Here is a 27,355-nt window from a genome sequence, read left to right on the forward strand (position 1 = left end):
TTAAGGGATGTGTCAAATATCAGTTGGAAATCTGAGAAATCTACAACTGAGCCGTATCGCGGAAAAATTTGTGATGCAGAAAAACAGAACATTAAAATGAAAAATGATTCAGTTATTGTGAATATGAACTCAGAACCTGAATATGAAGAAGACAAAACAAAAGAAGAGGATAAAATTCATTTGAATACATGCTTGAGAAATGCTTTTCTGATCAAGAAAATTCTTGAAATTACAGCATCTCAAATGAAAAAGGGTTTCAAGACCGAAAAATTCAATCAATATAGTGTAACCTTAAAAAAGAAAAGAAATAATTTTCGTAGACATCAAAATTTCTATTTCAAAATTCCAAATCGAGCTCTATAATGATGTTATATTTCACGTTATTGAATTAAAGAAATTACTCTTCAAGAAACCATCAAAATAATGTATATATAACCATTTGTTGTATCATTGATTAGTACTTTGTTCGATTAGTTGATGTATCTGAATAATAATAAAATTTAACATATGAATTTATATAAAAACGATTATTGAATTTTTCTTATATCCTGAAATGATGGGACGTAAAACAATATCAAAAATTATATTAAACATAAAAAAAATCAAATAACAACACAAATAGGACGGTGAATGAACAAACCCATTACAGTTATAAAAAATTATACTCAATAAATTCTTTCAACAGATGTTGCATATCACATTCGAAGAAATTTATCTGCAACCATCAAGAATTTTGTTATCGCACCACATTTTCAATTGAAGAGATAACATTCCTATTTCCACCAATTGGAGCTAATGCATATTTGATGACTTTCTCTTATTGAGTCATTATAGAAAGAAGAGATATATAGAAGTTGCCTGAAACTTAAAATTACCTCAGTATTTTAGTGAAAGGCATTCTGTGAATAACGTGTATGCATAGTGAATAATTTCAATCTTTTTCGTAATTGAACAATTCAAAACATGAACATAATGAATGAAAAGATGATTTTGAAATCGGGATTGAGGAAATTGAAAAATCATAAACTGAACATAAGGAATACTTAACTGATCAAGAAAATAGTTAACGAAGTGAAAGATATTCAAAATGGCGACTTAAGGGATGTGTCAAATATCAGTTGGAAATCTGAGAAATCTACAACTGAGCCGTATCGCGGAAAAATTTGTGATGCAGAAAAACAGAACATTAAAATGAAAAATGATTCAGTTATTGTGAATATGAACTCAGAACCTGAATATGAAGAAGACAAAACAAAAGAAGAGGATAAAATTCATTTGAATACATGCTTGAGAAATGCTTTTCTGATCAAGAAAATTCTTGAAATTATAGCATCTCAAATGAAAAAGGGTTTTAATACCGAAAAATTCAATCAATATAGTGTAACCTTAAAAAAGAAAAGAAATAATTTTCGTAGACATCAAAATTTCTATTTCAAAATTCCAAATCGAGCTCTATAATGATGTTATATTTCACGTTATTGAATTAAATAAATTACTCTTCAAAAAAACATAAAAATAATGTATTTAAGACCATTTGTTGTATCATTGATTAGTACTCTGTTCGATTAGTTGATGTATCTGAATAATAATAAAATTTTACATATGAATTTCTATAAAAACGATTATTGAATTTTTCTTATATCCTGAAATGATGGGACGTAAAACAATAACAAAAATTATATGAAACAAAAAAAAAATTAAATAACAACACAAATAGGACGGTGAATGAACAAACCCATTACAGTTATAAAAAATTATACTCAATAAATTCTTTCAACAGATGTTGCATATCACATTCGAAGAATTTTATCTGCAACCATCAAGAATTTTGTTATCGCACCACATTTTCAATTGAAGAGATAACATTCCTATTTCCACCAATTGGAGCTAATGCATATTTGATGACTTTCTCTTATTGAGTCATTATAGAAAGAAGAGATATATAGAAGTTGCCTGAAACTTCAAATTACCTCAGTATTTTCGTGAAAGGCATTCTGTGAATAACGTGTTTGCATAGTGAATAATTTCAATCTTTTTCGTAATTGAACAATTCAAAACATGAACATAATGAATGAAAAGGTGATTTTGAAATCGGGATTGAGGAAATTGAAAAATCATAAACTGAACATAAGGAATACTTTACTGATCAAGAAAATAGTTAACGAAGTGAAAGATATTCAAAATGGCGACTTAAGGGATGTGTCAAATATCAGTTGGAAATCTGAGAAATCTACAACTGAGCCGTATCGCGGAAAAATTTGTGATGCAGAAAAACAGAACATTAAAATGAAAAATGATTCAGTTATTGTGAATATGAACTCAGAACCTGAATATGAAGAAGACAAAACAAAAGAAGAGGATAAAATTCATTTGAATACATGCTTGAGAAATGCTTTTCTGATCAAGAAAATTCTTGAAATTACAGCATCTCAAATGAAAAAGGGTTTTAAGACCGAAAAATTCAATCAATATAGTGTAACCTTAAAAAAGAAAAGAAATAATTTTCGTAGACATCAAAATTTCTATTTCAAAATTCCAAATCGAGCTCTATAATGATGTTATATTTCACGTTATTGAATTAAATAAATTACTCTTCAAAAAAACATAAAAATAATGTTTATAAGACCATTTGTTGTATCATTGATTAGTACTCTGTTCGATTAGTTGATGTATCTGAATAATAATAAAATTTAACATATGAATTTCTATAAAAACGATTATTGAATTTTTCTTATATCCTGAAATGATGGGACGTAAAACAATAACAAAAATTATATGAAACAAAAAAAAATTTAATAACAACCCAAATAGGACGGTGAATGAACAAACCCATTACAGTTATAAAAAATTATACTCAATAAATTCTTTCAACAGATGTTGCATATCACATTCGAAGAAATTTATCTGCAACCATCAAGAATTTTGTTATCGCACCACATTTTCAATTGAAGAGATAACATTCCTATTTCCACCAATTGGAGCTAATGCATATTTGATGACTTTCTCTTATTGAGTCATTATAGAAAGAAGAGATATATAGAAGTTGCCTGAAACTTAAAATTACCTCAGTATTTTCGTGAAAGGCATTCTGTGAATAACGTGTTTGCATAGTGAATAATTTCAATCTTTTTCGTAATTGAACAATTCAAAACATGAACATAATGAATGAAAAGGTGATTTTGAAATCGGGATTGAGGAAATTGAAAAATCATAAACTGAACATAAGGAATACTTTACTGATCAAGAAAAAAGTTAACGAAGTGAAAGATATTCAAAATGGCGACTTAAGGGATGTGTCAAATATCAGTTGGAAATCTGAGAAATCTACAACTGAGCCGTATCGCGGAAAAATTTGTGATGCAGAAAAACAGAACATTAAAATGAAAAATGATTCAGTTATTGTGAATATGAACTCAGAACCTGAATATGAAGAAGACAAAACAAAAGAAGAGGATAAAATTCATTTGAATACATGCTTGAGAAATGCTTTTCTGATCAAGAAAATTCTTGAAATTACAGAATCTCAAATGAAAAAGGGTTTTAAGACCGAAAAATTCAATCAATATAGTGTAACCTTAAAAAAAGAAAAGAAATAATTTTCGTAGACATCAAAATTTCTATTTCAAAATTCCAAATCGAGCTCTATAATGATGTTATATTTCACGTTATTGAATTAAATAAATTACTCTTCAGAAAAACATAAAAATAATGTATTTAAGACCATTTGTTGTATCATTGATTAGTACTCTGTTCGATTAGTTGATGTATCTGAATAATAATAAAATTTTACATATGAATTTCTATAAAAACGATTATTGAATCTTATATCCTGAAATGATGGGACGTAAAACAATAACAAAAATTATATGAAACAAAAAAAAAAATTAAATAACAACACAAATAGGACGGTGAATGAACAAACCCATTACAGTTATAAAAAATTATACTCAATAAATTCTTTCAACAGATGTTGCATATCACATTCGAAGAATTTTATCTGCAACCATCAAGAATTTTGTTATCGCACCACATTTTCAATTGAAGAGATAACATTCCTATTTCCACCAATTGGAGCTAATGCATATTTGATGACTTTCTCTTATTGAGTCATTATAGAAAGAAGAGATATATAGAAGTTGCCTGAAACTTCAAATTACCTCAGTATTTTCGTGAAAGGCATTCTGTGAATAACGTGTTTGCATAGTGAATAATTTCAATCTTTTTCGTAATTGAACAATTCAAAACATGAACATAATGAATGAAAAGGTGATTTTGAAATCGGGATTGAGGAAATTGAAAAATCATAAACTGAACATAAGGAATACTTTAATGATCAAGAAAATAGTTACCGAAGTGAAAGATATTCAAAATGGCGAGTTAAGGGATGTGTCAAATATCAGTTGGAAATCTGAGAAATCTACAACTGAGCCGTATCGCGGAAAAATTTGTGATGCAGAAAAACAGAACATTAAAATGAAAAATGATTCAGTTATTGTGAATATGAACTCAGAACCTGAATATGAAGAAGACAAAACAAAAGAAGAGGATAAAATTCATTTGAATACATGCTTGAGAAATGCTTTTCTGATCAAGAAAATTCTTGAAATTACAGCATCTCAAATGAAAAAGGGTTTTAGGACCGAAAAATTCAATCAATATAGTGTAACCTTAAAAAAGAAAAGAAATAATTTTCGTAGACATCAAAATTTCTATTTCAAAATTCCAAATCGAGCTCTATAATGATGTTATATTTCACGTTATTGAATTAAATAAATTACTCTTCAAAAAAACATAAAAATAATGTTTATAAGACCATTTGTTGTATCATTGATTAGTACTCTGTTCGATTAGTTGATGTATCTGAATAATAATAAAATTTAACATATGAATTTTTTTAAAAACGATTATTGAATTTTTCTTATATCCTGAAATGATGGGACGTAAAACAATAACAAAAATTATATGAAACAAAAAAAAATTTAATAACAACACAAATAGGACGGTGAATGAACAAACCCATTACAGTTATAAAAAATTATACTCAATAAATTCTTTCAACAGATGTTGCATATCACATTCGAAGAAATTTATCTGCAACCATCAAGAATTTTGTTATCGCACCACATTTTCAATTGAAGAGATAACATTCCTATTTCCACCAATTGTAGCTAATGCATATTTGATGACTTTCTCTTATTGAGTCATTATAGAAAGAAGAGATATATAGAAGTTGCCTGAAACTTAAAATTACCTCAGTATTTTCGTGAAAGGCATTCTGTGAATAACGTGTTTGCATAGTGAATAATTTCAATCTTTTTCGTAATTGAACAATTCAAAACATGAACATAATGAATGAAAAGGTGATTTTGAAATCGGGATTGAGGAAATTGAAAAATCATAAACTGAACATAAGGAATACTTTACTGATCAAGAAAAAAGTTAACGAAGTGAAAGATATTCAAAATGGCGACTTAATTGATGTGTCAAATATCAGTTGGAAATCTGAGAAATCTACAACTGAGCCGTATCGCGGAAAAATTTGTGATGCAGAAAAACAGAACATTAAAATGAAAAATGATTCAGTTATTGTGAATATGAACTCAGAACCTGAATATGAAGAAGACAAAACAAAAGAAGAGGATAAAATTCATTTGAATACATGCTTGAGAAATGCTTTTCTGATCAAGAAAATTCTTGAAATTACAGCATCTCAAATGAAAAAGGGTTTTAAGACCGAAAAATTCAATCAATATAGTGTAACCTTAAAAAAGAAAAGAAATAATTTTCGTAGACATCAAAATTTCTATTTCAAAATTCCAAATCGAGCTCTATAATGATGTTATATTTCACGTTATTGAATTAAATAAATTACTCTTCAAAAAAACATAAAAATAATGTATATAAGACCATTTGTTGTATAATTGATTAGTACTATGTTCGATTAGTTGATGTATCTGAATAATAATAAAATTTAACATATGAATTTCTATAAAAACGATTATTGAATTTTTCTTATATCCTGAAATGATGGGACGTAAAACAATAACAAAAATTATATGGAACAAAAAAAAAATTAAATAACAACACAAATAGGACGGTGAATGAACAAACCCATTAGAGTTATAAAAAATTATACTCAATAAATTCTTTCAACAGATGTTGCATATCACATTCGAAGAAATTTATCTGCAACCATCAAGAATTTTGTTATCGCACCACATTTTCAATTGAAGAGATAACATTCCTATTTCCACCAATTGGAGCTAATGCATATTTGATGACTTTCTCTTATTGAGTCATTATAGAAAGAAGAGATATATAGAAGTTGCCTGAAACTTAAAATTACCTCAGTATTTTCGTGAAAGGCATTCTGTGAATAACGTGTTTGCATAGTGAATAATTTCAATCTTTTTCGTAATTGAACAATTCAAAACATGAACATAATGAATGAAAAGGTGATTTTGAAATCGGGATTGAGGAAATTGTAAAATCATAAACTGAACATAAGGAATACTTTACTGATCAAGAAAAAAGTTAACGAAGTGAAAGATATTCAAAATGGCGACTTAAGGGATGTGTCAAATATCAGTTGGAAATCTGAGAAATCTACAACTGAGCCGTATCGCGGAAAAATTTGTGATGCAGAAAAACAGAACATTAAAATGAAAAATGATTCAGTTATTGTGAATATGAACTCAGAACCTGAATATGAAGAAGACAAAACAAAAGAAGAGGATAAAATTCATTTGAATACATGCTTGAGAAATGCTTTTCTGATCAAGAAAATTCTTGAAATTACAGCATCTCAAATGAAAAAGGGTTTTAAGACCGAAAAATTCAATCAATATAGTGTAACCTTAAAAAAGAAAAGAAATAATTTTCGTAGACATCAAAATTTCTATTTCAAAATTCCAAATCGAGCTCTATAATGATGTTATATTTCACGTTATTGAATTAAATAAATTACTTTTCAAAAAAACATAAAAATAATGTATATAAGACCATTTGTTGTATCATTGATTAGTACTCTGTTCGATTAGTTGATGTATCTGAATAATAATAAAATTTAACATATGAATTTCTATAAAAACGATTATTGAATTTTTCTTATATCCTGAAATGATGGGACGTAAAACAATAACAAAAATTATATGAAACAAAAAAAAAATTAAATAACAACACAAATAGGACGGTGAATGAACAAACCCATTACAGTTATAAAAAATTATACTCAATAAATTCTTTCAACAGATGTTGCATATCACATTCGAAGAAATTTATCTGCAACCATCAAGAATTTTGTTATCGCACCACATTTTCAATTGAAGAGATAACATTCCTATTTCCACCAATTGGAGCTAATGCATATTTGATGACTTTCTCTTATTGAGTCATTATAGAAAGAAGAGATATATATAAGTTGCCTGAAACTTAAAATTACCTCAGTATTTTCGTGAAAGGCATTCTGTGAATAACGTGTTTGCATAGTGAATAATTTCAATCTTTTTCGTAATTGAACAATTCAAAACATGAACATAATGAATGAAAAGGTGATTTTGAAATCGGGATTGAGGAAATTGAAAAATCATAAACTGAACATAAGGAATACTTTAATGATCAAGAAAATAGTTACCGAAGTGAAAGATATTCAAAATGGCGAGTTAAGGGATGTGTCAAATATCAGTTGGAAATCTGAGAAATCTACAACTGAGCCGTATCGCGGAAAAATTTGTGATGCAGAAAAACAGAACATTAAAATGAAAAATGATTCAGTTATTGTGAATATGAACTCAGAACCTGAATATGAAGAAGACAAAACAAAAGAAGAGGATAAAATTCATTTGAATACATGCTTGAGAAATGCTTTTCTGATCAAGAAAATTCTTGAAATTACAGAATCTCAAATGAAAAAGGGTTTTAAGACCGAAAAATTCAATCAATATAGTGTAACCTTAAAAAAAGAAAAGAAATAATTTTCGTAGACATCAAAATTTCTATTTCAAAATTCCAAATCGAGCTCTATAATGATGTTATATTTCACGTTATTGAATTAAATAAATTACTCTTCAAAAAAACATAAAAATAATGTATTTAAGACCATTTGTTGTATCATTGATTAGTACTCTGTTCGATTAGTTGATGTATCTGAATAATAATAAAATTTTACATATGAATTTCTATAAAAACGATTATTGAATTTTTCTTATATCCTGAAATGATGGGACGTAAAACAATAACAAAAATTATATGAAACAAAAAAAAAATTAAATAACAACACAAATAGGACGGTGAATGAACAAACCCATTACAGTTATAAAAAATTATACTCAATAAATTCTTTCAACAGATGTTGCATATCACATTCGAAGAATTTTATCTGCAACCATCAAGAATTTTGTTATCGCACCACATTTTCAATTGAAGAGATAACATTCCTATTTCCACCAATTGGAGCTAATGCATATTTGATGACTTTCTCTTATTGAGTCATTATAGAAAGAAGAGATATATAGAAGTTGCCTGAAACTTCAAATTACCTCAGTATTTTCGTGAAAGGCATTCTGTGAATAACGTGTTTGCATAGTGAATAATTTCAATCTTTTTCGTAATTGAACAATTCAAAACATGAACATAATGAATGAAAAGGTGATTTTGAAATCGGGATTGAGGAAATTGAAAAATCATAAACTGAACATAAGGAATACTTTACTGATCAAGAAAATAGTTAACGAAGTGAAAGATATTCAAAATGGCGACTTAAGGGATGTGTCAAATATCAGTTGGAAATCTGAGAAATCTACAACTGAGCCGTATCGCGGAAAAATTTGTGATGCAGAAAAACAGAACATTAAAATGAAAAATGATTCAGTTATTGTGAATATGAACTCAGAACCTGAATATGAAGAAGACAAAACAAAAGAAGAGGATAAAATTCATTTGAATACATGCTTGAGAAATGCTTTTCTGATCAAGAAAATTCTTGAAATTACAGAATCTCAAATGAAAAAGGGTTTTAAGACCGAAAAATTCAATCAATATAGTGTAACCTTAAAAAAAGAAAAGAAATAATTTTCGTAGACATCAAAATTTCTATTTCAAAATTCCAAATCGAGCTCTATAATGATGTTATATTTCACGTTATTGAATTAAATAAATTACTCTTCAAAAAAACATAAAAATAATGTATTTAAGACCATTTGTTGTATCATTGATTAGTACTCTGTTCGATTAGTTGATGTATCTGAATAATAATAAAATTTTACATATGAATTTCTATAAAAACGATTATTGAATTTTTCTTATATCCTGAAATGATGGGATGTAAAACAATAACAAAAATTATATGAAACAAAAAAAAAATTAAATAACAACACAAATAGGACGGTGAATGAACAAACCCATTACAGTTATAAAAAATTATACTCAATAAATTCTTTCAACAGATGTTGCATATCACATTCGAAGAATTTTATCTGCAACCATCAAAAATTTTGTTATCGCACCACATTTTCAATTGAAGAGATAACATTCCTATTTCCACCAATTGGAGCTAATGCATATTTGATGACTTTCTCTTATTGAGTCATTATAGAAAGAAGAGATATATAGAAGTTGCCTGAAACTTCAAATTACCTCAGTATTTTCGTGAAAGGCATTCTGTGAATAACGTGTTTGCATAGTGAATAATTTCAATCTTTTTCGTAATTGAACAATTCAAAACATGAACATAATGAATGAAAAGGTGATTTTGAAATCGGGATTGAGGAAATTGAAAAATCATAAACTGAACATAAGGAATACTTTACTGATCAAGAAAATAGTTAACGAAGTGAAAGATATTCAAAATGGCGACTTAAGGGATGTGTCAAATATCAGTTGGAAATCTGAGAAATCTACAACTGAGCCGTATCGCGGAAAAATTTGTGATGCAGAAAAACAGAACATTAAAATGAAAAATGATTCAGTTATTGTGAATATGAACTCAGAACCTGAATATGAAGAAGACAAAACAAAAGAAGAGGATAAAATTCATTTGAATACATGCTTGAGAAATGCTTTTCTGATCAAGAAAATTCTTGAAATTACAGCATTTCAAATGAAAAAGGGTTTTAAGACCGAAAAATTCAATCAATATAGTGTAACCTTAAAAAAGAAAAGAAATAATTTTCGTAGACATCAAAATTTCTATTTCAAAATTCCAAATCGAGCTCTATAATGATGTTATATTTCACGTTATTGAATTAAATAAATTACTCTTCAAAAAAACATAAAAATAATGTATATAAGACCATTTGTTGTATCATTGATTAGTACTCTGTTCGATTAGTTGATGTATCTGAATAATAATAAAATTTAACATATGAATTTCTATAAAAACGATTATTGAATTTTTCTTATATCCTGAAATGATGGGACGTAAAACAATAACAAAAATTATATGAAACAAAAAAAAAAATTAAATAACAACACGAATAGGACGGTGAATGAACAAACCCATTACAGTTATAAAAAATTATACTCAATAAATTCTTTCAACAGATGTTGCATATCACATTCGAAGAAATTTATCTGCAACCATCAAGAATTTTGTTATCGCACCACATTTTCAATTGAAGAGATAACATTCCTATTTCCACCAATTGGAGCTAATGCATATTTGATGACTTTCTCTTATTGAGTCATTATAGAAAGAAGAGATATATAGAAGTTGCCTGAAACTTAAAATTACCTCAGTATTTTCGTGAAAGGCATTCTGTGAATAACGTGTTTGCATAGTGAATAATTTCAATCTTTTTCGTAATTGAACAATTCAAAACATGAACATAATGAATGAAAAGGTGATTTTGAAATCGGGATTGAGGAAATTGAAAAATCATAAACTGAACATAAGGAATACTTTAATGATCAAGAAAATAGTTACCGAAGTGAAAGATATTCAAAATGGCGAGTTAAGGGATGTGTCAAATATCAGTTGGAAATCTGAGAAATCTACAACTGAGCCGTATCGCGGAAAAATTTGTGATGCAGAAAAACAGAACATTAAAATGAAAAATGATTCAGTTATTGTGAATATGAACTCAGAACCTGAATATGAAGAAGACAAAACAAAAGAAGAGGATAAAATTCATTTGAATACATGCTTGAGAAATGCTTTTCTGATCAAGAAAATTCTTGAAATTACAGAATCTCAAATGAAAAAGGGTTTTAAGACCGAAAAATTCAATCAATATAGTGTAACCTTAAAAAAAGAAAAGAAATAATTTTCGTAGACATCAAAATTTCTATTTCAAAATTCCAAATCGAGCTCTATAATGATGTTATATTTCACGTTATTGAATTAAATAAATTACTCTTCAAAAAAACATAAAAATAATGTATTTAAGACCATTTGTTGTATCATTGATTAGTACTCTGTTCGATTAGTTGATGTATCTGAATAATAATAAAATTTTACATATGAATTTCTATAAAAACGATTATTGAATTTTTCTTATATCCTGAAATGATGGGACGTAAAACAATAACAAAAATTATATGAAACAAAAAAAAAATTAAATAACAACACAAATAGGACGGTGAATGAACAAACCCATTACAGTTATAAAAAATTATACTCAATAAATTCTTTCAACAGATGTTGCATATCACATTCGAAGAAATTTATCTGCAACCATCAAGAATTTTGTTATCGCACCACATTTTCAATTGAAGAGATAACATTCCTATTTCCACCAATTGGAGCTAATGCATATTTGATGACTTTCTCTTATTGAGTCATTATAGAAAGAAGAGATATATATAAGTTGCCTGAAACTCAAAAATTACCTCAGTATTTTTGTGAAAGGCATTCTGTGAATAACGTGTTTGCATAGTGAATAATTTCAATCTTTTTCGTAATTGAACAATTCAAAACATGAACATAATGAATGAAAAGGTGATTTTGAAATCGGGATTGAGGAAATTGAAAAATCATAAACTGAACATAAGGAATACTTTAATGATCAAGAAAATAGTTACCGAAGTGAAAGATATTCAAAATGGCGAGTTAAGGGATGTGTCAAATATCAGTTGGAAATCTGAGAAATCTACAACTGAGCCGTATCGCGGAAAAATTTGTGATGCAGAAAAACAGAACATTAAAATGAAAAATGATTCAGTTATTGTGAATATGAACTCAGAACCTGAATATGAAGAAGACAAAACAAAAGAAGAGGATAAAATTCATTTGAATACATGCTTGAGAAATGCTTTTCTGATCAAGAAAATTCTTGAAATTACAGCATCTCAAATGAAAAAGGATTTTAAGACCGAAAAATTCAATCAATATTGTGTAACCTTAAAAAAGAAAAGAAATAATTTTCGTAGACATCAAAATTTCTATTTCAAAATTCCAAATCGAGCTCTATAATGATGTTATATTTCACGTTATTGAATTAAATAAATTACTCTTCAAAAAAACATAAAAATAATGTTTATAAGACCATTTGTTGTATCATTGATTAGTACTCTGTTCGATTAGTTGATGTATCTGAATAATAATAAAATTTAACATATGAATTTCTTTAAAAACGATTATTGAATTTTTCTTATATCCTGAAATGATGGGACGTAAAACAATAACAAAAATTATATGAAACAAAAAAAAATTTAATAACAACACAAATAGGACGGTGAATGAACAAACCCATTACAGTTATAAAAAATTATACTCAATAAATTCTTTCAACAGATGTTGCATATCACATTCGAAGAAATTTATCTGCAACCATCAAGAATTTTGTTATCGCACCACATTTTCAATTGAAGAGATAACATTCCTATTTCCACCAATTGGAGCTAATGTATATTTGATGACTTTCTCTTATTGAGTCATTATAGAAAGAAGAGATATATAGAAGTTGCCTGAAACTTAAAATTACCTCAGTATTTTCGTGAAAGGCATTCTGTGAATAACGTGTTTGCATAGTGAATAATTTCAATCTTTTTCGTAATTGAACAATTCAAAACATGAACATAATGAATGAAAAGGTGATTTTGAAATCGGGATTGAGGAAATTGAAAAATCATAAACTGAACATAAGGAATACTTTACTGATCAAGAAAAAAGTTAACGAAGTGAAAGATATTCAAAATGGCGACTTAAGGGATGTGTCAAATATCAGTTGGAAATCTCAGAAATCTACAACTGAGCCGTATCGCGGAAAAATTTGTGATGCAGAAAAACAGAACATTAAAATGAAAAATGATTCAGTTATTGTGAATATGAACTCAGAACCTGAATATGAAGAAGACAAAACAAAAGAAGAGGATAAAATTCATTTGAATACATGCTTGAGAAATGCTTTTCTGATCAAGAAAATTCTTGAAATGACAGCATCTCAAATGAAAAAGGGTTTTAAGACCGAAAAATTCAATCAATATAGTGTAACCTTAAAAAAGAAAAGAAATAATTTTCGTAGACATCAAAATTTCTATTTCAAAATTCCAAATCGAGCTCTATAATGATGTTATATTTCACGTTATTGAATTAAATAAATTACTCTTCAAAAAAACATAAAAATAATGTATATAAGACAATTTGTTGTATCATTGATTAGTACTCTGTTCGATTAGTTGATGTATCTGAATAATAATAAAATTTAACATATGAATTTCTATAAAAACGATTATTGAATTTTTCTTATATCCTGAAATGATGGGACGTAAAACAATAACAAAAATTATATGAAACAAAAAAAAAATTAAATAACAACACAAATAGGACGGTGAATGAACAAACCCATTAGAGTTATAAAAAATTATACTCAATAAATTCTTTCAACAGATGTTGCATATCACATTCGAAGAAATTTATCTGCAACCATCAAGAATTTTGTTATCGCACCACATTTTCAATTGAAGAGATAACATTCCTATTTCCACCAATTGGAGCTAATGCATATTTGATGACTTTCTCTTATTGAGTCATTATAGAAAGAAGAGATATATAGAAGTTGCCTAAAACTTAAAATTACCTCAGTATTTTCGTGAAAGGCATTCTGTGAATAACGTGTTTGCATAGTGAATAATTTCAATCTTTTTCGTAATTGAACAATTCAAAACATGAACATAATGAATGAAAAGGTGATTTTGAAATCGGGATTGAGGAAATTGTAAAATCATAAACTGAACATAAGGAATACTTTACTGATCAAGAAAAAAGTTAACGAAGTGAAAGATATTCAAAATGGCGACTTAAGGGATGTGTCAAATATCAGTTGGAAATCTGAGAAATCTACAACTGAGCCGTATCGCGGAAAAATTTGTGATGCAGAAAAACAGAACATTAAAATGAAAAATGATTCAGTTATTGTGAATATGAACTCAGAACCTGAATATGAAGAAGACAAAACAAAAGAAGAGGATAAAATTCATTTGAATACATGCTTGAGAAATGCTTTTCTGATCAAGAAAATTCTTGAAATTACAGCATCTCAAATGAAAAAGGGTTTTAAGACCGAAAAATTCAATCAATATAGTGTAACCTTAAAAAAGAAAAGAAATAATTTTCGTAGACATCAAAATTTCTATTTCAAAATTCCAAATCGAGCTCTATAATGATGTTATATTTCACGTTATTGAATTAAATAAATTACTTTTCAAAAAAACATAAAAATAATGTATATAAGACCATTTGTTGTATCATTGATTAGTACTCTGTTCGATTAGTTGATGTATCTGAATAATAATAAAATTTAACATATGAATTTCTATAAAAACGATTATTGAATTTTTCTTATATCCTGAAATGATGGGACGTAAAACAATAACAAAAATTATATGAAACAAAAAAAAAATTAAATAACAACACAAATAGGACGGTGAATGAACAAACCCATTACAGTTATAAAAAATTATACTCAATAAATTCTTTCAACAGATGTTGCATATCACATTCGAAGAAATTTATCTGCAACCATCAAGAATTTTGTTATCGCACCACATTTTCAATTGAAGAGATAACATTCCTATTTCCACCAATTGGAGCTAATGCATATTTGATGACTTTCTCTTATTGAGTCATTATAGAAAGAAGAGATATATATAAGTTGCCTGAAACTCAAAAATTACCTCAGTATTTTTGTGAAAGGCATTCTGTGAATAACGTGTTTGCATAGTGAATAATTTCAATCTTTTTCGTAATTGAACAATTCAAAACATGAACATAATGAATGAAAAAGTGATTTTGAAATCGGGATTGAGGAAATTGAAAAATCATAAACTGAACATAAGGAATACTTTAATGATCAAGAAAATAGTTACCGAAGTGAAAGATATTCAAAATGGCGAGTTAAGGGATGTGTCAAATATCAGTTGGAAATCTGAGAAATCTACAACTGAGCCGTATCGCGGAAAAATTTGTGATGCAGAAAAACAGAACATTAAAATGAAAAATGATTCAGTTATTGTGAATATGAACTCAGAACCTGAATATGAAGAAGACAAAACAAAAGAAGAGGATAAAATTCATTTGAATACATGCTTGAGAAATGCTTTTCTGATCAAGAAAATTCTTGAAATTACAGCATCTCAAATGAAAAAGGGTTTTAAGACCGAAAAATTCAATCAATATAGTGTAACCTTAAAAAAGAAAAGAAATAATTTTCGTAGACATCAAAATTTCTATTTCAAAACTCCAAATCGAGCTCTATAATGATGTTATATTTCACGTTATTGAATTAAATAAATTACTCTTCAAAAAAACATAAAAATAATGTATATAAGACCATTTGTTGTATCATTGATTAGTACTCTGTTCGATTAGTTGATGTATCTGAATAATAATAAAATTTAACATATGAATTTCTATAAAAACGATTATTGAATTTTTCTTATATCCTGAAATGATGGGACGTAAAACAATAACAAAAATTATATGAAACAAAAAAAAAATTGAATAACAACACAAATAGGACGGTGAATGAACAAACCCATTACAGTTATAAAAAATTATACTCAATAAATTCTTTCAACAGATGTTGCATATCACATTCGAAGAAATTTATCTGCAACCATCAAGAATTTTGTTATCGCACCACATTTTCAATTGAAGAGATAACATTCCTATTTCCACCAATTGGAGCTAATGCATATTTGATGACTTTCTCTTATTGAGTCATTATAGAAAGAAGAGATATCCCAGCAAACACGTTACATCACTTGGCAGTTTCGCGAAGTCTCAAATTGCACATTGACAGATATCTTCATTGCGATTACGCATACTTGTTCTAAACATATTTATTTTGCGACATTGCTTTGTTAACAACAATTCGAAGATGCAGTGATAATAATTCGAGGATATTAATAAATAACCACAATGCCATCCCCATAGAAAGTGGTAAATTAGTAGTTAAAAAGTTTACCATCGAGCGACTTCGCAACGAACTACACAATGTTAACATGAATTGGATGATATTTCAAATCCTTTTTGAGTGGGTCACTTTATGTTCCCAATGTGGCTGTTTATTCTGGTGAATGTAATAGTAATACTTTGCAGATTATTATTTTCAATTATCCATCTGTGGCACTGAAATATCCAGCCCTCAAAGAGTCCGACGAATATTTATTTATTCTCCTTCATCTGGATGTAATAAACAAAAACAAACGATTCAGAGCAATCCGAGAGGTCGTCGGTGAAAGCAGAACGTGATCCTAATAGAAGCATTTTTGCAACAAAATACAGATTACGTATTCACTTGGTCCGTTTTCTGGCTGATCGAGCGATATTTCGAAAACTACAATAGCTATAGGCTTCCCGTTTTTTCAGTTTTATTTGTGCGTTGGTGTCTGCCATGTGGCTGGTGATATAGCTATATCACCAAAAAACCAATAAATTAAAATATATATAGTATTTTTTTATAAGTGGTCAAATGAAGACCGGCTCTGTTTGTTAATTTTATTATTTTATGAGAGATAATTTCACTTTTTTGTGACGTTTGTTTTTTATATTAGATTGAATAATTATTTATTATATGGATGTTTCATTACTTCATTTCCCATTTCCAAATTGTATGTACAAATTTCTACAGGATTACTTTTGTGATATTCATAAAATAGTCCCTTTGGCACTATACAGTGTGTTTCCAAATTGTATGTATGACTTTGTACAAGATATTCTACACATTAAATAAATGATATTCTATATAGGAATCCTTGTCCGAATTTGAACAATACAAGGCATTTGACCTATATTAAATATCATTTATTCAATGGGTAGAATATCTTGTACAAAGTCATACATACAATTTGGAAACACACTGTATAGTGCCAAAGGGACTTTTTTATGAATATCACAAAAGTAATGTTTTCTGGGGATTACAGATTCCTGCGTTACGGTCATGGTGGCGCTGCCAACCAGGTTAACGCTTCCCCCAACAGAGGGCGCAACAATCTACTTAAGCCTCGAAGTAAGCATCTTAAACGGATATAAGCCGAGGAATCTCAGTCAAATAGCAACCTACATCATGTAGCATTTTGTGTCTTGTATTATATCTGTACTATATTTCATTTTTACTGTTTTATTTTATAACCGTCTAACTAGGAGTAGGCAGATAAAGGCCTAGTTAGAAAACCATTTATTTTTCCCGCTAACTAGGAGTTAGGCAGATTGAGGCCTGATTAAGCCCCGGTGCACACATCCGACATTTGCAGTTGCGACACCGTTACGGTGTCGTAAGCTAGTGTGCATGCTCCCATTTGATTCTTAGTACCACAGCCCGCATGATGGCAGTTACGACGTCGCAACGGCACGGCGGGTAGTGTGCATGCTCCCATTTGATTCTTTGTACCACAGGCCGCAAGTACGACACAGCAACGGTGTCGTAACTGCAAAAGTCGTATGTGTGCACCGGGATCTTAAACCCCACCATCGACCAAGTCGTCACGCTGTCCCAAAAGTTTTATTAAGTTCAAAATTTTATCTAGTATGGAAGTCAGTATGTGTACTCTATGTGTAGTGAAAAAATAGAATTGAGAAGTCTAATAATGATATCCTAATGAAATCATAATCGAACTTCCTATTGAAATTGATATAATGTTCTCTATGTGTGGTGAAAAAGGGAATGGAATATAGAGATATCAAAGAGACCTCCCATGAAACGACCCAATGTGGTTATTAAAAAGACATTTATTGACTCAAAAACTTCCATAAAAGTGACAACAAATGGATGTTTTTTTGGGGATATTTTTTCATGTCTCAATTTGAACAACACAACGACTTGAAATGCGTACATGATGTCGCGGACATTTCGCTGCAAATGCGAGCGGGAGGCAATGTTTTTAATACATCGCATGCGAGCTTTTAGTTGCAAAGTTACTTCCATGGTACTTCACAGTTACCTCCCAGTGTTTGCTGGGATATATAAGTTGCCTGAAACTCAAAAATTACCTCAGTATTTTTGTGAAAGGCATTCTGTGAATAACGTGTTTGCATAGTGAATAATTTCAATCTTTTTCGTAATTGAACAATTCAAAACATGAACATAATGAATGAAAAGGTGATTTTGAAATCGGGATTGAGGAAATTGAAAAATCATAAACTGAACATAAGGAATACTTTAATGATCAAGAAAATAGTTACCGAAGTGAAAGATATTCAAAATGGCGAGTTAAGGGATGTGTCAAATATCAGTTGGAAATCTGAGAAATCTACAACTGAGCCGTATCGCGGAAAAATTTGTGATGCAGAAAAACAGAACATTAAAATGAAGAATGATTCAGTTATTGTGAATATGAACTCAGAACCTGAATATGAAGAAGACAAAACAAAAGAAGAGGATAAAATTCATTTGAATACATGCTTGAGAAATGCTTTTCTGATCAAGAAAATTCTTGAAATTACAGCATCTCAAATGAAAAGGGGTTTTAAGACCGAAAAATTCAATCAATATAGTGTAACCTTAAAAAAGAAAAGAAATAATTTTCGTAGACATCTAAATTTCTATTTCAAAATTCCAAATCGAGCTCTATAATGATGTTATATTTCACGTTATTGAATTAAATAAATTACTCTTCAAAAAAACATAAAAATAATGTATATAAGACCATTTGTTGTATCATTGATTAATACTCTGTTCGATTAGTTGATGTATCTGAATAATAATAAAATTTAACATATGAATTTCTATAAAAACGATTATTGAATTTTTCTTATATCCTGAAATGATGGGACGTAAAACAATAACAAAAATTATATGAAAAAAAAAAAATTAAATAACAACACAAATAGGACGGTGAATGAACAAACCCATTACAGTTATAAAAAATTATACTCAATAAATTCTTTCAACAGATGTTGCATATCACATTCGAAGAAATTTATCTGCAACCATCAAGAATTTTGTTATCGCACCACATTTTCAATTGAAGAGATAACATTCCTATTTCCACCAATTGGAGCTAATGCATATTTGATGACTTTCTCTTATTGAGTCATTATAGAAAGAAGAGATATATAGAAGTTGCCTGAAACTTAAAATTACCTCAGTATTTTCGTGAAAGGTATTCTGTGAATAACGTGTTTGCATAGTGAATAATTTCAATCTTTTTCGTAATTGAACAATTCAAAACATGAACATAATGAATGAAAAGGTGATTTTGAAATCGGGATTGAGGAAATTGAAAAATCATAAACTGAACATAAGGAATACTTTACTGATCAAGAAAATAGTTAACGAAGTGAAAGATATTCAAAATGGCGACTTAAGGGATGTGTCAAATATCAGTTGGAAATCTGAGAAATCTACAACTGAGCCGAATCGCGGAAAAATTTGTGATGCAGAAAAACAGAACATTAAAATGAAAAATGATTCAGTTATTGTGAATATGAACTCAGAACCTGAATATGAAGAAGACAAAACAAAAGAAGAGGATAAAATTCATTTGAATACATGCTTGAGAAATGCTTTTCTGATCAAAAAAATTCTTGAAATTACAGCATCTCAAATGAAAAAGGGTTTTAAGACCGAAAAATTCAATCAATATAGTGTAACCTTAAAAAAGAAAAGAAATAATTTTCGTAGACATCAAAATTTCTATTTCAAAATTCCAAATCGAGCTCTATAATGATGTTATATTTCACGTTATTGAATTAAATAAATTACTCTTCAAAAAAACATAAAAATAATGTATATAAGACCATTTGTTGTATCATTGATTAGTACTCTGTTCGATTAGTTGATGTATCTGAATAATAATAAAATTTAACATATGAATTTCTATAAAAACGATTATTGAATTTTTCTTATATCCTGAAATGATGGGACGTAAAACAATAACAAAAATTATATGAAACAAAAAAAAAATTAAATAACAACACGAATAGGACGGTGAATGAACAAACCCATTACAGTTATAAAAAATTATACTCAATAAATTCTTTCAACAGATGTTGCATATCACATTCGAAGAAATTTATCTGCAACCATCAAGAATTTTGTTATCGCACCACATTTTCAATTGGAGAGATAACATTCCTATTTCCACCAATTGGAGCTAATGCATATTTGATGACTTTCTCTTATTGAGTCATTATAGAAAGAAGAGATATATAGAAGTTGCCTGAAACTTAAAATTACCTCAGTATTTTCGTGAAAGGCATTCTGTGAATAACGTGTTTGCACAGTGAATAATTTCAATCTTTTTCGTAATTGAACAATTCAAAACATGAACATAATGAATGAAAAGGTGATTTTGAAATCGGGATTGAGGAAATTGAAAAATCATAAACTGAACATAAGGAATACTTTACTGATCAAGAAAATAGTTAACGAAGTGAAAGATATTCAAAATGTCGACTTAAGGGATGTGTCAAATATCAGTTGGAAATCTGAGAAATCTACAAGTGAGCCGTATCGCGGAAAAATTTGTGATGCAGAAAAACAGAACATTAAAATGAAAAATGATTCAGTTATTGTGAATATGAACTCAGAACCTGAATATGAAGAAGACAAAACAAAAGAAGAGGATAAAATTCATTTGAATACATGCTTGAGAAATGCTTTTCTGATCAAGAAAATTCTTGAAATTACAGCATCTCTAATGAAAAAGGGTTTTAAGACCGAAAAATTCAATCAATATAGTGTAACCTCAAAAAAGAAAAGAAATAATTTTCGTAGACATCAAAATTTCTATTTCAAAATTCCAAATCGAGCTCTATAATGATGTTATATTTCACGTTATTGAATTAAATAAATTACTCTTCAAAAAAACATAAAAATAATGTATATAAGACCATTTGTTGTATCATTGATTAGTACTCTGTTCGATTAGTTGATGTATCTGAATAATAATAAAATTTAACATATGAATTTCTATAAAAACGATTATTGAATTTTTCTTATATCCTGAAATGATGGGACGTAAAACAATAACAAAAATTATATGAAACAAAAAAAAAATTAAATAACAACACAAATAGGACGGTGAATGAACAAACCCATTACAGTTATAAAAAATTATACTCAATAAATTCTTTCAACAGATGTTGCATATCACATTCGAAGAAATTTATCTGCAACCATCAAGAATTTTGTTATCGCACCACATTTTCAATTGAAGAGATAACATTCCTATTTCCACCAATTGGAGCTAATGCATATTTGATGACTTTCTCTTATTGAGTCATTATAGAAAGAAGAGATATATAGAAGTTGCCTGAAACTTAAAATTACCTCAGTATTTTCGTGAAAGACATTCTGTGAATAACGTGTTTGCATAGTGAATAATTTCAATCTTTTTCGTAATTGAACAAATCAAAACATGAACATAATGAATGAAAAGGTGATTTTGAAATCGGGATTGAGGAAATTGAAAAATCATATACTGAACATAAGGAATACTTTACTGATCAAGAAAATAGTTGACGAAGTGAAAGATATTCAAAATGGCGACTCAAGGGATGTGTCAAATATCAGTTGGAAATCTGAGAAATCTACAACTGAGCCGTATCGCGGAAAAATTTGTGATGCAGAAAAACAGAACATTAAAATGAAAAATTATTCAGTTATTGTGAATATGAACTCAGAACCTGAATATGAAGAAGACAAAACAAAAGAAGAGGATAAAATTCATTTGAATACATGCTTGAGAAATGCTTTTCTGATCAAGAAAATTCTTGAAATTATAGCATCTCAAATGAAAAAGGGTTTTAAGACCGAAAAATTCAATCAATATAGTGTAACCTTAAAAAAGAAAAGAAATAATTTTCGTAGACATCAAAATTTCTATTTCAAAATTCCAAATCGAGCTCTATAATGATGTTATATTTCACGTTATTGAATTAAATAAATTACTCTTCAAAAAAACATAAAAATAATGTATATAAGACCATTTGTTGTATCATTGATTAGTACTCTGTTCGATTAGTTGATGTATCTGAATAATAATAAAATTTAACATATGAATTTCTATAAAAACGATTATTGAATTTTTCTTATATCCTGAAATGATGGGACGTAAAACAATAACAAAAATTATATGAAACAAAAAAAAAATTAAATAACAACACAAATAGGACGGTGAATGAACAAACTCATTACAGTTATAAAAAATTATACTCAATAAATTCTTTCAACAGATGTTGCATATCACATTCGAAGAAATTTATCTGCAACCATCAAGAATTTTGTTATCGCACCACATTTTCAATTGAAGAGATAACATTCCTATTTCCACCAATTGGAGCTAATGCATATTTGATGACTTTCTCTTATTGAGTCATTATAGAAAGAAGAGATATATATAAGTTGCCTGAAACTCAAAAATTACCTCAGTATTTTTGTGAAAGGCATTCTGTGAATAACGTGTTTGCATAGTGAATAATTTCAATCTTTTTCGTAATTGAACAATTCAAAACATGAACATAATGAATGAAAAGGTGATTTTGAAATCGGGATTGAGGAAATTGAAAAATCATAAACTGAACATAAGGAATACTTTAATGATCAAGAAAATAGTTACCGAAGTGAAAGATATTCAAAATGGCGAGTTAAGGGATGTGTCAAATATCAGTTGGAAATCTGAGAAATCTACAACTGAGCCGTATCGCGGAAAAATTTGTGATGCAGAAAAACAGAACATTAAAATGAAAAATGATTCAGTTATTGTGAATATGAACTCAGAACCTGAATATGAAGAAGACAAAACAAAAGAAGAGAATAAAATTCATTTGAATACATGCTTGAGAAATGCTTTTCTGATCAAGAAAATTCTTGAAATTACAGCATCTCAAATGAAAAAGGGTTTTAAGACCGAAAAATTCAATCAATATAGTGTAACCTTAAAAAAGAAAAGAAATAATTTTCGTAGACATCAAAATTTCTATTTCAAAATTCCAAATCGAGCTCTATAATGATGTTATATTTCACGTTATTGAATTAAATAAATTACTCTTCAAAAAAACATAAAAATAATGTTTATAAGACCATTTGTTGTATCATTGATTAGTACTCTGTTCGATTAGTTGATGTATCTGAATAATAATAAAATTTAACATATGAATTTCTATAAAAACGATTATTGAATTTTTCTTATATCCTGAAATGATGGGACGTAAAACAATAACAAAAATTATATGAAACAAAAAAAAATTTAATAACAACCCAAATAGGACGGTGAATGAACAAACCCATTACAGTTATAAAAAATTATACTCAATAAATTCTTTCAACAGATGTTGCATATCACATTCGAAGAAATTTATCTGCAACCATCAAGAATTTTGTTATCGCACCAGATTTTCAATTGAAGAGATAACATTCCTATTTCCACCAATTGGAGCTAATGCATATTTGATGACTTTCTCTTATTGAGTCATTATAGAAAGAAGAGATATATAGAAGTTGCCTGAAACTTAAAATTACCTCAGTATTTTCGTGAAAGGCATTCTGTGAATAACGTGTTTGCATAGTGAATAATTTCAATCTTTTTCGTAATTGAACAATTCAAAACATGAACATAATGAATGAAAAGGTGATTTTGAAATCGGGATTGAGGAAATTGAAAAATCATAAACTGAACATAAGGAATACTTTACTGATCAAGAAAAAAGTTAACGAAGTGAAAGATATTCAAAATGGCGACTTAAGGGATGTGTCAAATATCAGTTGGAAATCTGAGAAATCTACAACTGAGCCGTATCGCGGAAAAATTTGTGATGCAGAAAAACAGAACATTAAAATGAAAAATGATTCAGTTATTGTGAATATGAACTCAGAACCTGAATATGAAGAAGACAAAACAAAAGAAGAGGACAAAATTCATTTGAATACATGCTTGAGAAATGCTTTTCTGATCAAGAAAATTCTTGAAATTACAGCATCTCAAATGAAAAAGGGTTTTAAGACCGAAAAATTCAATCAATATAGTGTAACCTTAAAAAAGAAAAGAAATAATTTTCGTAGACATCAAAATTTCTATTTCAAAATTCCAAATCGAGCTCTATAATGATGTTATATTTCACGTTATTGAATTAAATAAATTACTCTTCAAAAAAACATAAAAACAATGTATATAAGACCATTTGTTGTATCATTGATTAGTACTCTGTTCGATTAGTTGATGTATCTGAATAATAATAAAATTTAACATATGAATTTCTATAAAAACGATTATTGAATTTTTCTTATATCCTGAAATGATGGGACGTAAAACAATAACAAAAATTATATGAAACAAAAAAAAAATTAAATAACAACACAAATAGGACGGTGAATGAACAAACCCATTACAGTTATAAAAAATTATACTCAATAAATTCTTTCAAAAGATGTTGCATATCACATTCGAAGAAATTTATCTGCAACCATCAAGAATTTTGTTATCGCACCACATTTTCAATTGAAGAGATAACATTCCTATTTCCACCAATTGGAGCTAATGCATATTTGATGACTTTCTCTTATTGAGTCATTATAGAAAGAAGAGATATATAGAAGTTGCCTGAAACTTCAAATTACCTCAGTATTTTCGTGAAAGGCATTCTGTGAATAACGTTTTTGCATAGTGAATAATTTCAATCTTTTTCGTAATTGAACAATTCAAAACATGAACATAATGAATGAAAAGGTGATTTTGAAATCGGGATTGAGGAAATTGAAAAATCATAAACTGAACATAAGGAATACTTTTCTGATCAAGAAAATAGTTAACGAAGTGAAAGATATTCAAAATGGCGACTTAAGGGATGTGTCAAATATCAGTTGGAAATCTGAGAAATCTACAACTGAGCCGTATCGCGGAAAAATTTGTGATGCAGAAAAACAGAACATTAGAATGAAAAATGAGTCAGTTATTGTGAATATGAACTCAGAACCCGAATATGAAGAAGACAAAACAAAAGAAGAGGATAAAATTCATTTGAATACATGCTTGAGAAATGCTTTTCTGATCAAGAAAATTCTTGAAATTACAGCATCTCAAATAAAAAAGGGTTTTAAGACCGAAAAATTCAATCAATATAGTGTAACCTTAAAAAAGAAAAGAAATAATTTTCGTAGACATCAAAATTTCTATTTCAAAATTCCAAATCGAGCTCTATAATGATGTTATATTTCACGTTATCGAATTAAATAAATTACTCTTTAAAAAAACATAAAAATAATGTATATAAGACCATTTGTTGTATCATTGATTAGTACTCTGTTCGATTAGTTGATGTATCTGAATAATAATAAAATTTAACATATGAATTTCTTTAAAAACGATTATTGAATTTTTCTTATATCCTGAAATGATGGGACGTAAAACAATAACAAAAATTATATGAATCAAAAAAAAAATTAAATAACAACACAAATAGGACGGTGAATGAACAAACCCATTACAGTTATAAAAAATTATACTCAATAAATTCTTTCAACAGATGTTGCATATCACATTCGAAGAAATTTATCTGCAACCATCAAGAATTTTGTTATCGCACCACATTTTCAATTGAAGAGATAACATTCCTATTTCCACCAATTGGAGCTAATGCATATTTGATGACTTTCTCTTATTGAGTTATTATAGAAAGAAGAGATATATATATAAGTTGCCTGAAACTCAAAAATTACCTCAGTATTTTTGTGAAAGGCATTCTGTGAATAACGTGTTTGCATAGTGAATAATTTCAATCTTTTTCGTAATTGAACAATTCAAAACATGAACATAATGAATGAAAAGGTGATTTTGAAATCGGGATTGAGGAAATTGAAAAATCATAAACTGAACATAAGGAATACTTTAATGATCAAGAAAATAGTTACCGAAGTGAAAGATATTCAAAATGGCGAGTTAAGGGATGTGTCAAATATCAGTTGGAAATCTGAGAAATCTACAACTGAGCCGTATCGCGGAGAAATTTGTGATGCAGAAAAACAGAACATTAAAATGAAAAATGATTCAGTTATTGTGAATATGAACTCAGAACCTGAATATGAAGAAGACAAAACAAAAGAAGAGGATAAAATTCATTAGAATACATGCTTGAGAAATGCTTTTCTGATCAAGAAAATTCTTGAAATTACAGCATCTCAAATGAAAAAGGGTTTCAAGACCGAAAAATTCAATCAATATAGTGTAACCTTAAAAAAGAAAAGAAATAATTTTCGTAGACATCAAAATTTCTATTTCAAAATTCCAAATCGAGCTCTATAATGATGTTATATTTCACGTTATTGAATTAAATAAATTACTCTTCAAGAAACCATCAAAATAATGTATATAAGACCATTTGTTGTATCATTGATTAGTACTTTGTTCGATTAGTTGATGTATCTGAATAATAATAAAATTTAACATATGAATTTATATAAAAACGATTATTGAATTTTTCTTATATCCTGAAATGATGGGACGTAAAACAATATCAAAAATTATATTAAACATGAAAAAATCAAATAACAACACAAATAGGACGGTGAATGAACAAACCCATTACAGTTATAAAAAATTATACTCAATAAATTCTTTCAACAGATGTTGCATATCACATTCGAAGAAATTTATCTGCAACCATCAAGAATTTTGTTATCGCACCACATTTTCAATTGAAGAGATAACATTCCTATTTCCACCAATTGGAGCTAATGCATATTTGATGACTTTCTCTTATTGAGTCATTATAGAAAGAAGAGATATATAGAAGTTGCCTGAAACTTAAAATTACCTCAGTATTTTCGTGAAAGGCATTCTGTGAATAACGTGTTTGCATAGTGAATAATTTCAATCTTTTTCGTAATTGAACAATTCAAAACATGAACATAATGAATGAAAAGGTGATTTTGAAATCGGGATTGAGGAAAATGAAAAATCATAAACTGAACATAAGGAATAC

The sequence above is a fragment of the Harmonia axyridis genome, chromosome 2 (assembly GCF_914767665.1).
Source record: "Harmonia axyridis chromosome 2, icHarAxyr1.1, whole genome shotgun sequence".
NCBI lineage: Eukaryota > Metazoa > Arthropoda > Insecta > Coleoptera > Coccinellidae > Harmonia > Harmonia axyridis.